The following is a 13024-nucleotide window of genomic DNA, read 5'->3' as shown; positions in this document are numbered from 1 at the left end:
TACTGTATGTATATTTACTGTATGGTATTGGTAGGTCAGTTATTTTACTTTACAGGGTTTTAACATTGGATAACAGAACAATAGAGGACAAATGTTCTTTAATGATTTAGATTAATAAGTATTTTTTTTATAGGAGTCAACTGTGACCATGTTTAAGGCTCAGTGCTGGTAACCTGGGTTGCTAGATTGTTCACAAGAAGCAAACCATTAGCCATTACTATTGTGCCGTTGAGCGAGGCTCTTAACCCCAGGTTACTCCAAGGGATTGTCCTTGTAATAAGTTCATGGCACCATTCTACTGTCAGTACAAGTGCAAGTCATGGAAATAAATGTATCCGACCCTTAAGAGAATATTCTATTCTTCTTCAGGTTTGTGACCTGAACTTAAGTGTCTTACAGGAAGGACACCGGGGGCCTATGAGTGTTGAATACTAATATGTTAAAATAAAAAACACAAACATTATGGACAAATAATGGCAAAAGTATGTATTTATTTAACTATATTGGTTATATTTTACTTTTGGCTTTTATTTGTACATACCATATAATGTTTTAAATCTATTTGATGGATCAGATGACCCAGTCTGTTGTGATTGGTCGGAAATGAAATGGCCATTGCGTATCTGAATTTCAGCTCCGGCTCTTCTTCGTCGCTTGATACACAGTGATACGAACAGCAACGATGACATCATTTTTATCGTATCAATGCGAGCACGAGTCCTCATCCTTTAGAAGCGCATGCAAAACTGGATTTGCTTTTGCAGTGCAGAAAACAGCGTCTTCTTGACATGTCGAGAACATGAACGACATCAAAGACGTTGTTCACAGACAGCCAATGAGGACAATAGGCTGGCATTATGCAAATCTGTAACATCGTTATGTAGGTTTGAGACTGGAATTACTGTAGTTCAGATTCGATTCTTTCTTTTAGGAGAAAATTGCTTGATTTGCAATATTACACACTGCATGAAAGGTAATATTGAAAAAAGGCATATAGGCACAGTTTTCTCAACAGAATTTCCTCAACGTTTATCAAGAATCGGCTTGTTTCATGCATGCAGAAAGGACACTCCGGTCATTGATAAAAGTCTAGATTTTGGTCCATATATTTGTTGTCAGATGCAATGAACTTGTGATTGGTTGTCTGCTACTTTCACTTACAACTGGAGAAGAAATAGGCTCCATCTGCCTTGTAAGTGGCCAGTTTTGGCAATACGCCACTGCTAATGTTGTATTCCTCAGCTAGTGCATTGTTGTACCAAAATGCTTTTTGCATTAGAGATGAAAGAATGCCCTGTGTCCAGCCTGTGGAAGTCAGAGTAATAAATTAGATATGTGACGACAAGCATTTGGCCTCCAAACTGTTGTAAAATACATGAGCTGGGTTTCATCTGTGCTCTTTTTTTATTACTCATTTAATCAACAGCATTTGCTTATTATTGAATTATTTTGCTCGATTATGCTTCATCTCATTCAAGAGCACTTTTCACAATTTAAATCCGTATTTACTTCTTTTACTGAGGGGTTTGTAAATATAAGGAAGCATAAACATTGACAAAGCATTTTGAATAACTCGTAAATATTTGAAGAAAAAAGGTTAAATGATGCAAATGTTTCATGTTGTGGTGCAATCAGATCTCTGTCTGATCATTTGAATCAAAAAAAGAATTTGGCTATATGAAACAGGGTTACTAAACCAAAATCATTAAAAAAAAAAAAATTATAGAAAAGAAACCTATTTTATTTCATCTGGCTGTCAAAGTGTCACGAACTGCTGAGACACGAAGTTTGAGGATCCAAATGCAGTATTTATTCAAAGGAAATCCACAATCGAAAGGCAAAACAAACAATAACACATACGGACTGAGGCAAAGAGAGAAATCTGAGAGGACAGACAGAGAATCAAGAACCTCTCCTTCATATGAGAAGTTAAACCAAGGTCCTGACTCTCCGTGGTCATTAAAAAATCCCATGGCACTTCTCGTAAAGAGTAAGGGTGTAAACCCCGGTGCCCTGGCCACATTCCAGCCATTTGCCCTTGCCAATCATGGCCTCCTAATAATCCCCATCCACTGAATTGGCTCTATCACTCTCTCTCTCCTCCACCTGTGGTGAGTGCACTGGCACCATTATTCTGTGGCTACCGTCGAATCATCCAAGTTGATGCTCACACTGGTGGTGGTTGAGGAGAGACCCCCCTGATATGATTGTAAAGCGGCGTACAGTAGTACAGATGAAAGCACTATATAAATGCTTTGTTCATTCATTCATTCATGAAAACCAGGAGACAGGAGAAAGAGGATACAAACACGCTCAGAAATGCAGTGAGACACATACAAGAGTTAATAATAATAATGCTAATAATGAATGAGAAAACCCAGCTTGTATGGGGTGACCTAAACAAGATAATGAGTCACAGGTGAATGTGATAAATAGTGGCCATCTTGTGCGAAGACACAGGCATAGAGTCGGCCATGACGGGACGAGACTTGATATGAGGGGACGAAACTCTGGAACACCGTCGGCCATGACGGGATGAGACTCCATGACGGGACGAGACTCTGGAACACCGTCGGCCCTGACGGGACGAGACTTGACATGACGGGACGAGACTCTGGAACGCCGCCGGACATGATGGGACGAGACTTGACATGACGGGACGAGACTCTGGAACGCCGGCGGACATGATGGGACGAGACTTGACATGACGGGACGAGACTCTGGAACGGCGGTGGTCATGATGGGACGAGACTCTGGAACGCAGGCAGACATGACGGGACGAGCCTCTGGAACGCCGGCGGCCATGACGAGATGAGACACTGTAACGCAGGTGGACACGACGGGACGAGACTCTGGAACGGCGGCGGTCATGATGGGACGAGACTCTGGAACGCAGGCAGACATGACGGGACGAGCCTCTGGAACACCGGCGGCCATGACGGGATGAGACTCTGGAATGCCATCGGCCATGATGGGACGAGCCTCTGGAATGCCAGAAGCCATGACGGGATGAGACTCTGGAACGTCGGCGGCCATGACCGGATGGAGACATGGAGGCGTCGGAGGCCATGACTTGAATGGAGGCGGCCATGACGGGACGAGACACTGGAACGCAGGCGGACACGACGGGACGAGACTCTAGAACAGCGGCGGCCATGACGGGACGAGACTCTGGAACGCAGGCGGACATGATGGGACAAGACTCTGGAACGCAGGCGGACATGACTGGACGAGCCTCTGGAACGCAGGCGGCCATGATGGGACGAGCCTCTGTTATGCCAGAAGCCATGACGGGATGAGACTCTGGAACGTCGGCGGCCATGACCGGATGGAGACGTGGAGGCGTCGGAGGCCATGACTTGAATGGAGGCGGCCATGATGGGACGAGACACTGGAACGCAGGCGGACACGACGGGACGAGACTCTAGAACAGCGGCGGCCATGACGGGACGAGACTCTGGAACGCAGGCGGACATGATGGGACAAGACTCTGGAACGCAGGCGGACATGACTGGACGAGCCTCTGGAACGCAGGCGGCCATGATGGGACGAGCCTCTGTTATGCCAGGAGCCATGACAGGATGAGACTCTGGAACGTCGGCGGCCATGACGGGACGAGACTCTTGAACGGTGGCGGCCATGACGGGACAAGACTCTGGAATGTCGGCGGACATGACGGGACGAGACTCTGGAACACCGGCAGGCATGATGGGACGAGACTCTGAAACACCAGCAGGCATGACGGGACGAGACTCTGGAACGCTGGCGGCCATAACGGGACGAGACTCTTGAACGTCGGCGGCCATTGAGGGACGAGACTCTGGAACGCCGGCGGCCATGATGGGGGCCATGATGGGACAAGCCTCTGGAATGGCGGCTGCCATGACGGGACGAGACTCTGGAATGCCGGCGGACGTGACGGGATGAGACTCTGGAACGCCATCGGCCATGATGGGACGAGACTCTGGAACGCCGGCAGGCATGACGGGACGAGACTCTTGAACGTCGGCGGCCATTGAGGGACGAGACTCTGGAACGACCGCAGCCATGATTGGACAAGCCTCTGGAATGGCGGTGGCCATGACGGGACGAGACTCTGGAATGCCGGCGGACGTGACAGGACGAGACTCTGGAACGCCATCGGCCATGATGGGACGAGACTCTGGAACGCCGGCAGGCGTGACGGGACGAGACTCTGGAACGCTGGCGGCCATGACGGGACAAGACTCTGGAATGCCGGCGGGCATGACGGGATGAGACTCTGGAACGTCGGCGGGCATGAAGGGATGAGACTCTGGAATGCTGGCGGCCATGACGGGATGAGACTCTGGAACGCCGGCGGACATCTTGGCCAAGGATTCATGGGCTGGAACCGATGTGGGTACTGCCCGCTCACTCAGACTCACTGTTGTGACTCTGATGAGTTCTGTCTTTTCCAGAACTGACTCAGGTTCGGCAGGCATGACGTGAGAATCTCTGGTGTAGAAACCTCAGGATGTGGTCCTCGAGGAACTGATTAACTTCCGCAAATGAATGATTTGCACTGCTGGATCCATTGGTGGCGATGTCTTCTGTCATGAACTGCTCCGAGACACGAAGCCTGAGGATTCAAATGCAGTCATTATTTAAAGGGTTATCCACTATCAATCCAAATTCAGGGAAGGGTCATACACAAATAAACCAAACAATAACAGATAAGGGCCGAGGCAAAGAGAGAAATCCGAGGAGACAGGTAGAGAATCAAGAAAACCAGGAGACAGAAGAAACAGGAAACAAGGACACATACAAGACTTCGCTGATAATGAATGAGAAAACCAGGCTTTTATGGGGTGAGCTAAACAAGAAAATGAGACACAGGTGAATGTGATAATGGATGAAGAGCATAGACAGTAAAAGAAATGGACAGAGCGATCTCATTGGAACTCAATTGAGAAGATTGAAGCCCGTTTTTGGCGATTTTTTTAGCACTTCCATCCCTGACACGCAGACTCAAACAGAGCTTGACCACGTAGTTGTGACGAGAGCAAACCATCTGTCTTCTAGTGCTGTGGCATGAGAAATCTGAATCATTCACTTCCGAAACATGCAGAGGCAGAGAGTGTGAGTAGGAGCTGTCCATATAGGAGCAGGAGACAATTTTGCTAGGTATTCTGATTAATTATTTTGTCATTTTGCCTCCACGTTTCCCCGATTGCGCTCGAGCTTCTCCTCCTGTCCTTACGGTAATCTCTCTACTGTGCGACAGAGAGACGCGGGTATGATGCAATCGTTAGCCTACTTTCACTAAAACTGCTTCTACGGGGCCATAACATACATGTAAGCTACAAGGTAATGGAGCATTTTATACATTGTCGTGTTTCTTTAGAAATAAATAAAGGACAAATGTGGTCTTCAAACGTTATTGTAAAGTTATTCGCTGTCAAAGTGACACCAAAATGAATGGAGTCAATGGGAATGCTAACGCAAGTGAAGTTCTGCTACAAGATGGCAGCTCCCACGAGGTTTCAACCTCCGGTCGATGGATTACCCCCTTGATGAAGAGTCCGGGCAGTGAGTTATGGAAGATGTAGTTTGTGAGGGAATGACGATAGTCTGATAAGGAGTGCCCTCTGGTGGCTCTCAAGTGCATTTACACAAAGCAACATTTATCTTCTTTCTTTTTTTTTCTTTTTTTATGTGTATAAAGAGTTTAGAATATTTTTTTTTCCAGTTTTACTTATTTTAGTACATCAAATTAAACTATTACTTTAGTAACTAATCAAAACTAAAATAAAATTATAAAAATAAAAAACTCTAGACATAATTAAATATATATATATATATATATATATGAAGAGTTCAGATGCAAAAGCCTCTAAATGCCATTTGAAATTTTCTTCTTTAATGATGATTTTTGTCAAACTTGTATATTTAAGTTCAGTAATTTCACTTAAATAACAATTAATAGGTAATTATCTTTGCCATTTAAGTGAAATCACTGAACTTAAATATACAAGCTTGATAAAAATGATCATTCTAGAAGAAAATTTCAAATGGCACTTAGAGGCTTTTGCATCTGAACTCTTCATATATATATATATATATATATATATATATATATATATATATATATATGACAAAAACAAAAAATTCTATACTAAAAACGAGTTGAAAACATTTTAAACGAATAATACGAATGATCTAGACACAAAACACATGTTAATGCCAGGTGTGCCAATCAGGTGTTGCTTTTTGACCTTTTTTATAAGTTTGTTTGCAGTGTGAAGGTGATTTTTTTTAATAAGGTACGCTGTCTGTTGAGACGTTTGCTGAAGCGTTTCAGTTAGTTTTTGTGTTCTACTCAGTTCTTGAACGTTTGTCTGCAGCTCTCGTGCAGTGTGTCATGATGCTGGACAAAGCAAAGTGTCTGAATGCGTTCATGCATAAAACCCCTCTCTGTACATTAGAGAGTCCACAGACGTGTGTGTGTGTGTGTGTGTGTTTTCTGAATACTGAGAGAATATGACACAGAGATCAGGTGACTGTTGAGGGTCATTGCTGTTGGTCATTTTCTGTTACAGCTCTGTGGTTCAGGTTTTTTTTTTAATAATGCTGTGGGGACGCCGTTTTTGTTACGCCCTGAATATTTCTATCCGTGGTCCCTTGTCCTGTGAGAGGACTCTGACACTGGACGACAACACAGTTTCTAGTCCTGCAGATAAAACCTGGTGCTCTGCCTCTGTGTATGCAGTCTAACAAAAACGAGACTGACTGAATTAAAAAAATAATAATTTTGACTTATGGTTTTACTGTTTTAGCATGAAAATGAAGTGTTTCATAGATAAGTAAAAGAAATAAATAATTATTATTTAATTATATTAATTATTGTATCATTATTTGTGCTGCTTAATATTTTTTGGAACCAGTGATACATTTTTTCAGGATTCATTGATGAATAAAAATTTAAAAAAAAGAACAGCATTTATTCAAAATAGAAATCTTTTGGTAACATTGATATTAATTCAGCATATTTGAATGATTTCTGAAGGATCATGTAACACTGAAGACTGGAGTGATGGCCAATGACATTTCAGCTTTCATCACAGAAATAAAAAATATTTCAAAAGTATATTAAAATAGAAACGCATTATTTTATATTGTAACAATATTTCAAAATATTACTGTTTTACTGTATTTTTGATCCAATGCATTGATGAGCATTAGAGACTTCTTTCAAAAACATTAAAAATAGTACTTTTTTCCAAACTTTTGACCGTTAGTAAGTATATACTGACAAATTATTATTATTTTATGTATTTATATTTTAGGGGTATATATATATATACAATACCATTTAAGTTTTTTTAATATATATTTAGATAATATGTTTTTATATATTTAATAATAAAATATACAAAATATAATAATAAAACAATAAATACATCTAATATTTGTAGTTATAAACAGTTGAATATGAAAAGATTTGAATAGAATTTAATTTTAATATAGAAGTAAAGAAATTGTATTTCTTTTTACAATTGTAATTGGCAGTGTATTCATCTAATGGTGTAAATGCAAAGTTTCTCATTTACATATGCAATTTTTCCGATAAAGCCTACATAAACAAGAAAGTCTTCTTCAAGAGGATCTGTAGAATTCTGTACTGACATTTTTGACACCCATAATCTAATAAACACAGAAAATCCATGGCGCACACACTTTTGTATTATTATTTTATTAATGGCTGATGTTATTTTCATTACTGAATAAGTCAGGCATTTTGGAAGACAAATTTTGACATGTCTAAATGAACTGGTATCATTTCAGGCAGACAGGAAAGTATAAAGTGGCAGTTAAAAATAGAAACGCACACATCCAGCACTGTCTTATATCGGCCAAACCGATTGATCCCATAAGGCAGCATAATTTCGCTGCCAACTATTTGGAAGGGGCTCACGTCTGGAGCTCGCCTGTGGTGCTCAGAAATGCTGTGTAGGCATTGGGTTTGGAGCGGAGCCACTCTCTCCTGTCAGATGTCTTTGAGAGAGCAAACAGGAGAACAAAGTGACGTTTTGTTACACTAAATGAAATGAGAATGGCAGCGGGATATACGGCCGATAGCGCCCAACGCTCCGGCTCGCTCTTGAGTAGCACTGACATTTCCAGCGGATGACGACATAGATGGGACTGAAGCCGGTTATTAGTCTCTGCGTGTCTGCATTTACGGCCATTTCAACGCTAAATGTCAATTATCATTGTGCTCCTATTCGTCAGCTAACCTTCACTTCTGAGCATGAGCTCTCTTTATCTTTTCACTGCTGGACTGTGACAGCGTGAGTTCGTGGGATAGTTGAAAGGTTCGGTTCACCTCAAAATGAAAGTTCATTTACTCACCTTTATGTCTTCCTAAATTAAATTTGATATTTGCCGTGGACAACAAAAGATCATCCTTACTGGATGATCCTTGCTGTTCTTTTCAATTCAATGAAATTAAATGAGAAATGAGTGCCTGTCAAGCTTTAAAATAACATAAAACACCACTTGTCAAGTCAAAGTCTTCTTTATTTTTATACCGCTTTATGCAATACAAACCAAGTTTCCAATCTGCTTCTCAGTGAAAATAATGATCAGTGACGCAAACTGAATTCAACTCTGCTGTTAAAGGATGAGTTCACTTCAGAATTAAAATTTCCTCATAATTTACTTTCACGTCATCCAAGTTGTTTGTGTCTTTCTTTCTTCAGTCGAAAGGTTTTGAGGAAAAAATTGCAGGATGTTCTCCACATTCAATGGGGTCTGAAGGTCCAAATTGCAGTTTCAATGGGCTTTACACGATCCAAGCCGAGGAATAAGGGACTTATCGAGCGGAACGATCGGATGTTTTCTAAAATTAAAAAAGACATTTATATACTTTTAACCAATAATACTCGTCTTGCTCTGCGATGCGACACACATTACGTAATCACTTTAAAAGGCTTCCCATTTTGGAAGATTTGTTGTTAAGAGTGTATGGTAATCATTTAGCACTATGGGCCCTATTTTAATGATCTGAAAGTATCAAGCGCGAAGCGCTAGTATCTTTGTGGGCAGGTCTTGGGCGCTGTTGCTATTTTACTGGCGGGATAAATGACTCTTGAGCCCGACTCAAGTTTAAAGGGAACCTATTATGCCCCTTTTTACAAGATATATTATTTGTCTCGGGTGTCCCCAGAATGTATTTGTGAAGTTTCAGCTCAAAATAGTCCACAGTTCATTTATTATATGTCATTTTTGGGGCCTGTTTTAAAATGAGCTGTTTTGGTGTATACAACCTTAAATGCAAATGAGCTGCATATCCTCGCCGATCTGACATTTTGTGTCCTTTTTTTTTTTTTTTTTTTTATAATTTTGTGACCTCTACAGCAGAGAATGGACAGGAAATGACACAAGAAGAACTACATCACTGCTGAACTGACATAAAGGTACATCTTTCACTATCAGATTCCATAAATTCAACTGCAACTTTATTTCTTTATTCAACAAACCAGGTTTTTTTTATATATGGGAATCAATATCATGGGAGAGTTGTTAAAGAAGGCGTAGTTCAGCTGGAAATCGTCCACCTACGCAGCTTATTCCTGGCGCTCTTTCTAAAACAAAAAAAAAGTCTATTTCTGATTCACACGGCGTAATAATCCCACTCATGTGGAGCTGAGACTTTTCCAGTGAGGAGTCGTTTGAGGAGAGAGGGATTGTATTGCTCTCTGCCTGAGAGGTAATTAATTTCAATTCCATTCATTTGTCTCTTTGCTTGACATTTTAAGCACTGACACTGATGTGGAGTTTATATGGATTAATACCCGGCTCATTCCCATTGTGGCATTAACCTGCTTTTGTGTATTATCTGAGGAAAACAGTCCCGAACGCAAGCGTGGCTGACCCACATCATTACCCCGAACATGAACAAACATTTACAGGTAATCTCAAGTTAATGTGACATCTGATATTCATTTACACAAGTGTGGCCTGTTTACTGTCCTTCACAAGGAACTACAAAACAAAAGACCATTGTAGAATTGAATAAAGATGCTTTTGCTATCAGTACGCACACCATTTTGCTGTCTAAATGAGAAAACGGAGCAATTGTAAAGTTTCAAAGCTCTCGTAAGGGTAAACGGACATGGCAGTTCACTTTTAAAGGGGGGAGATCACCCCAAAATGATAATTCTGTCATCATTAATGCACTCTCATGTTCGAAAAGGACTCATCAATGTTTTCTACATGATTCATGAAGTCTTCAATCAGAAGGATTCAATCGTACTGATTCGTGAACAAACTTAATCTGTTACCTGTAAGTCCAAATTGGTCAGATTCATGAATTAATCATTCAGACTGGTTTTCATTTTAATGATTTGTTCAAGAATCTGGTCAGTTTGGTTCTGTGAGCAGATCATCGAGTCAGTTAGTTTGAGAACCAAATCATGAACGAATCATTCAGACTGGTTTTGTGAATCGAATCAACAGAATATTCGCAAATCGGACCGATTCGTTTCTCAAACTCAGACTGTCAACCACTGTCACCAGATCATTGAGTCTGAATCAGTCAGATTGGTAAAAATAATCATTCAGACCGGTTTTGTGATTCACATCAAAATTTTAATTCATTTAGTTCTCGGAGCCACTAAATTACTGAGTCAGTTAGTTCAAGGACCAAAAATCATTCTGATTGGTTTCGTGAATCAAATCAATGGATTCATTGGAAAGTGCTTCACTTATCAATCAAATGCCGCCAGTTCTTTTGTTAACGTGCGAGACTGGATGTTTAAGGGAATAATGACTTCAATTTCAATTGTATGTCTGCATAAGACTTGAAATAGTGCATATGGACTAGTTTTATGGAAGCTTTGAATTGTAGTTGTATGAAAACCATTGGCTAGGACAGCTCTCAAAATATCTCTTTTTGTCATTCGGATGAAGAACAACGTGAATTGTTTAGTTTGAACTGCCCATTTAATTTTGAAAAGGCTGCACAGGGACTCTCAGCTCTGACCAGGGGTGGGTTAATCATTATTCCTTGTTTATTCATTCTGAAACAGCCTTGTTGGGTTTTTCCAAGGTCTGTGTGGATGAATAGAGGCTCTCGATGGGAGAGCATGAGTGGACCAAACCCCTCTGGGTGTTGAGAGGCTCCTCAAACAGAGACCAACAAAAGCTTAATCAAATGTTCTCCAACCCAAATACCACAGCCCTCCACAAAAACACAGGGTTATTGTAAAAAATATATTTATTGTTTATAATTTTATTATGGCATAGAATCTTTGAAATGTGTTCGATTCAGTTCAATATAGCGGCATACAAATACATTTTAGGGCATAACATATCGCCGGCGTTGGGTTTCCATGTAGGCCTGAGACGAGAGTTCAAGAAATTTCCACGACTGATGCGCGAGAACTGAACTGAAGTAGTAGAAGAAGATCGCAGGTGTCGCGCATGCGTCGTGGAAATTTCTTGAACTCTCATCTCAGGCCTACAAGGAAGAAATGGTGTAGTCGAATAAAGTCGTTATTTTTTTGTTGTTTTTTCGCACAAAAAGTATTCTCGTCACTTGATAAACTTAAACTTATACTTGAGCCACTGTTGCCACATGGAATATTTAAACATTTTCTTCATTGACTTTCTGGGCTGTCAAGTTTCGATCCCTTAGGCAGCCTTTGGTAGCCTGGATGCCAGCCCGAACTCCGCCCACAACATTTTTTGGTCGGGAAGTTCGGTCTGGACTCGATCCATTGAGGAGTAATTATGATCAGTCAAAAAATTTTGGTGATCAAAGAATTTTAAGCGATAAAATGATTGACTATGCACTCTCAGAAAAAAAGGTACAAAAGCGGTCACTGGGGCTGTACCTTTTCGAAAGGTAAACTTTTGTCCATTTTAGCTGCTAATAAGTACATTTTAAGTGTTAATATGTACATTTCGGGATCTAATATGTCCATTTTAGGTCTTAATATGTACATTTTAGGTGCTAATATGTACATTTTAAGTGTTAATATGTACATTTCGGGATCTAATATGTCAATTTTAGGTCTTAATATTTACATTTTAGGTGCTAATATGTACATTTTAAGTGTTAATATGTACATTTCGGGAGCTAATATGTCCATTTTAAGTCGTAATATGTACATTTTAGGTGCTAATATGTACATTTTAAGTGTTAATATGTACATTTCGGGATCTAATATGTCCATTTTAGGTCTTAATATGTACATTTTAGGTGCTAATATGTACATTTTAGGTGTTAATATGTACATTTTAGGTTCTAATATGTACCACTAAGGAACCAATACGCAGCCTTTGGGTACAAAAGTGTACCTTTTGAAAAGGTACAGCCCCAGTGACAGCTTTTGTACCTTTTTTCTGAGAGTGTGGCTGGGGGACTTTAACATTTATTTTTTATTTGTGTGAGTATAATTGTATAGTTTCATTTTAACTCCCATTCTACTGCATAATGCCATTTTTGATCATTTGAAGACGCTTTTTTTTCGCTGCTAGTTTTTTTGTTGTTTTTTTTAACCTAATGTTACTGATAACGCGCTGCATTGTTTGGTGCCGGTTTGAGACCCAGAGCTGTGTGTGTTGTGCTGCAGTGTCTGCTGTTGATGGATGGTGTGCTGTTCTGGCTTTAGCTGCAGTGTGCAGCGCTGGCTTCTGAAGGTGCGTGAATCTCTCTCTGTCTAAACGCCCCCTTATTTCAAAGCGGCTTTCAAAAGCAGCATCTTTGTCGTATGTTATTATGATTTCCCCAGTGAAGGCCGACAGCGTCAGCCCGCCATCCCGTGAGGTGGTGTGTGTGTGTGCGGCTATCAAAGGACGCAGCAGTGCTGGTCACACTACACCAGCAGATGTAGTGTTTCGGATGCTGTTGCCCAGCTTGAATCACCTGTGTTCTCACCAGGCCTGTGAACCGTCAATGCTCATGAAGATAACATATAATCAAAATCAATGGCTTTTTCTTTTTTTAAATGTTCCCCTTATTCTATCCTTTATAAGTCATCTTTGATCACCAAAA

At 40.8% G+C, this 13024-nt stretch overlaps 1 protein-coding gene across 4 annotated transcripts in view; it reads left to right on the top strand.

Annotated features, from left to right (window-relative positions):
- Nucleotides 1-9495: 9495 nt before the first annotated feature.
- The window catches only part of lingo1a (leucine rich repeat and Ig domain containing 1a), a 120880-nt gene continuing 117351 nt past the window's right edge, over nt 9496-13024 (top strand). For 3 of the 4 annotated variants that reach the window (XM_089127460.1, XM_089127457.1, XM_089127458.1), the window contains exon 1: nt 9496-9935. The gene's annotated coding sequence lies outside the window, so the exon portion shown is untranslated. The remainder of the gene's footprint in view (nt 9936-13024) is intronic. The other variant, XM_089127459.1, reaches the window with a different exon arrangement.

This window comes from Pimephales promelas, chromosome 25 (genome assembly GCF_988280905.1).
Source record: "Pimephales promelas chromosome 25, fPimPro1.hap1.1, whole genome shotgun sequence".
Taxonomy (NCBI): domain Eukaryota; kingdom Metazoa; phylum Chordata; class Actinopteri; order Cypriniformes; family Leuciscidae; genus Pimephales; species Pimephales promelas.
This window is presented reverse-complemented; position numbering and strand designations above follow the sequence as displayed.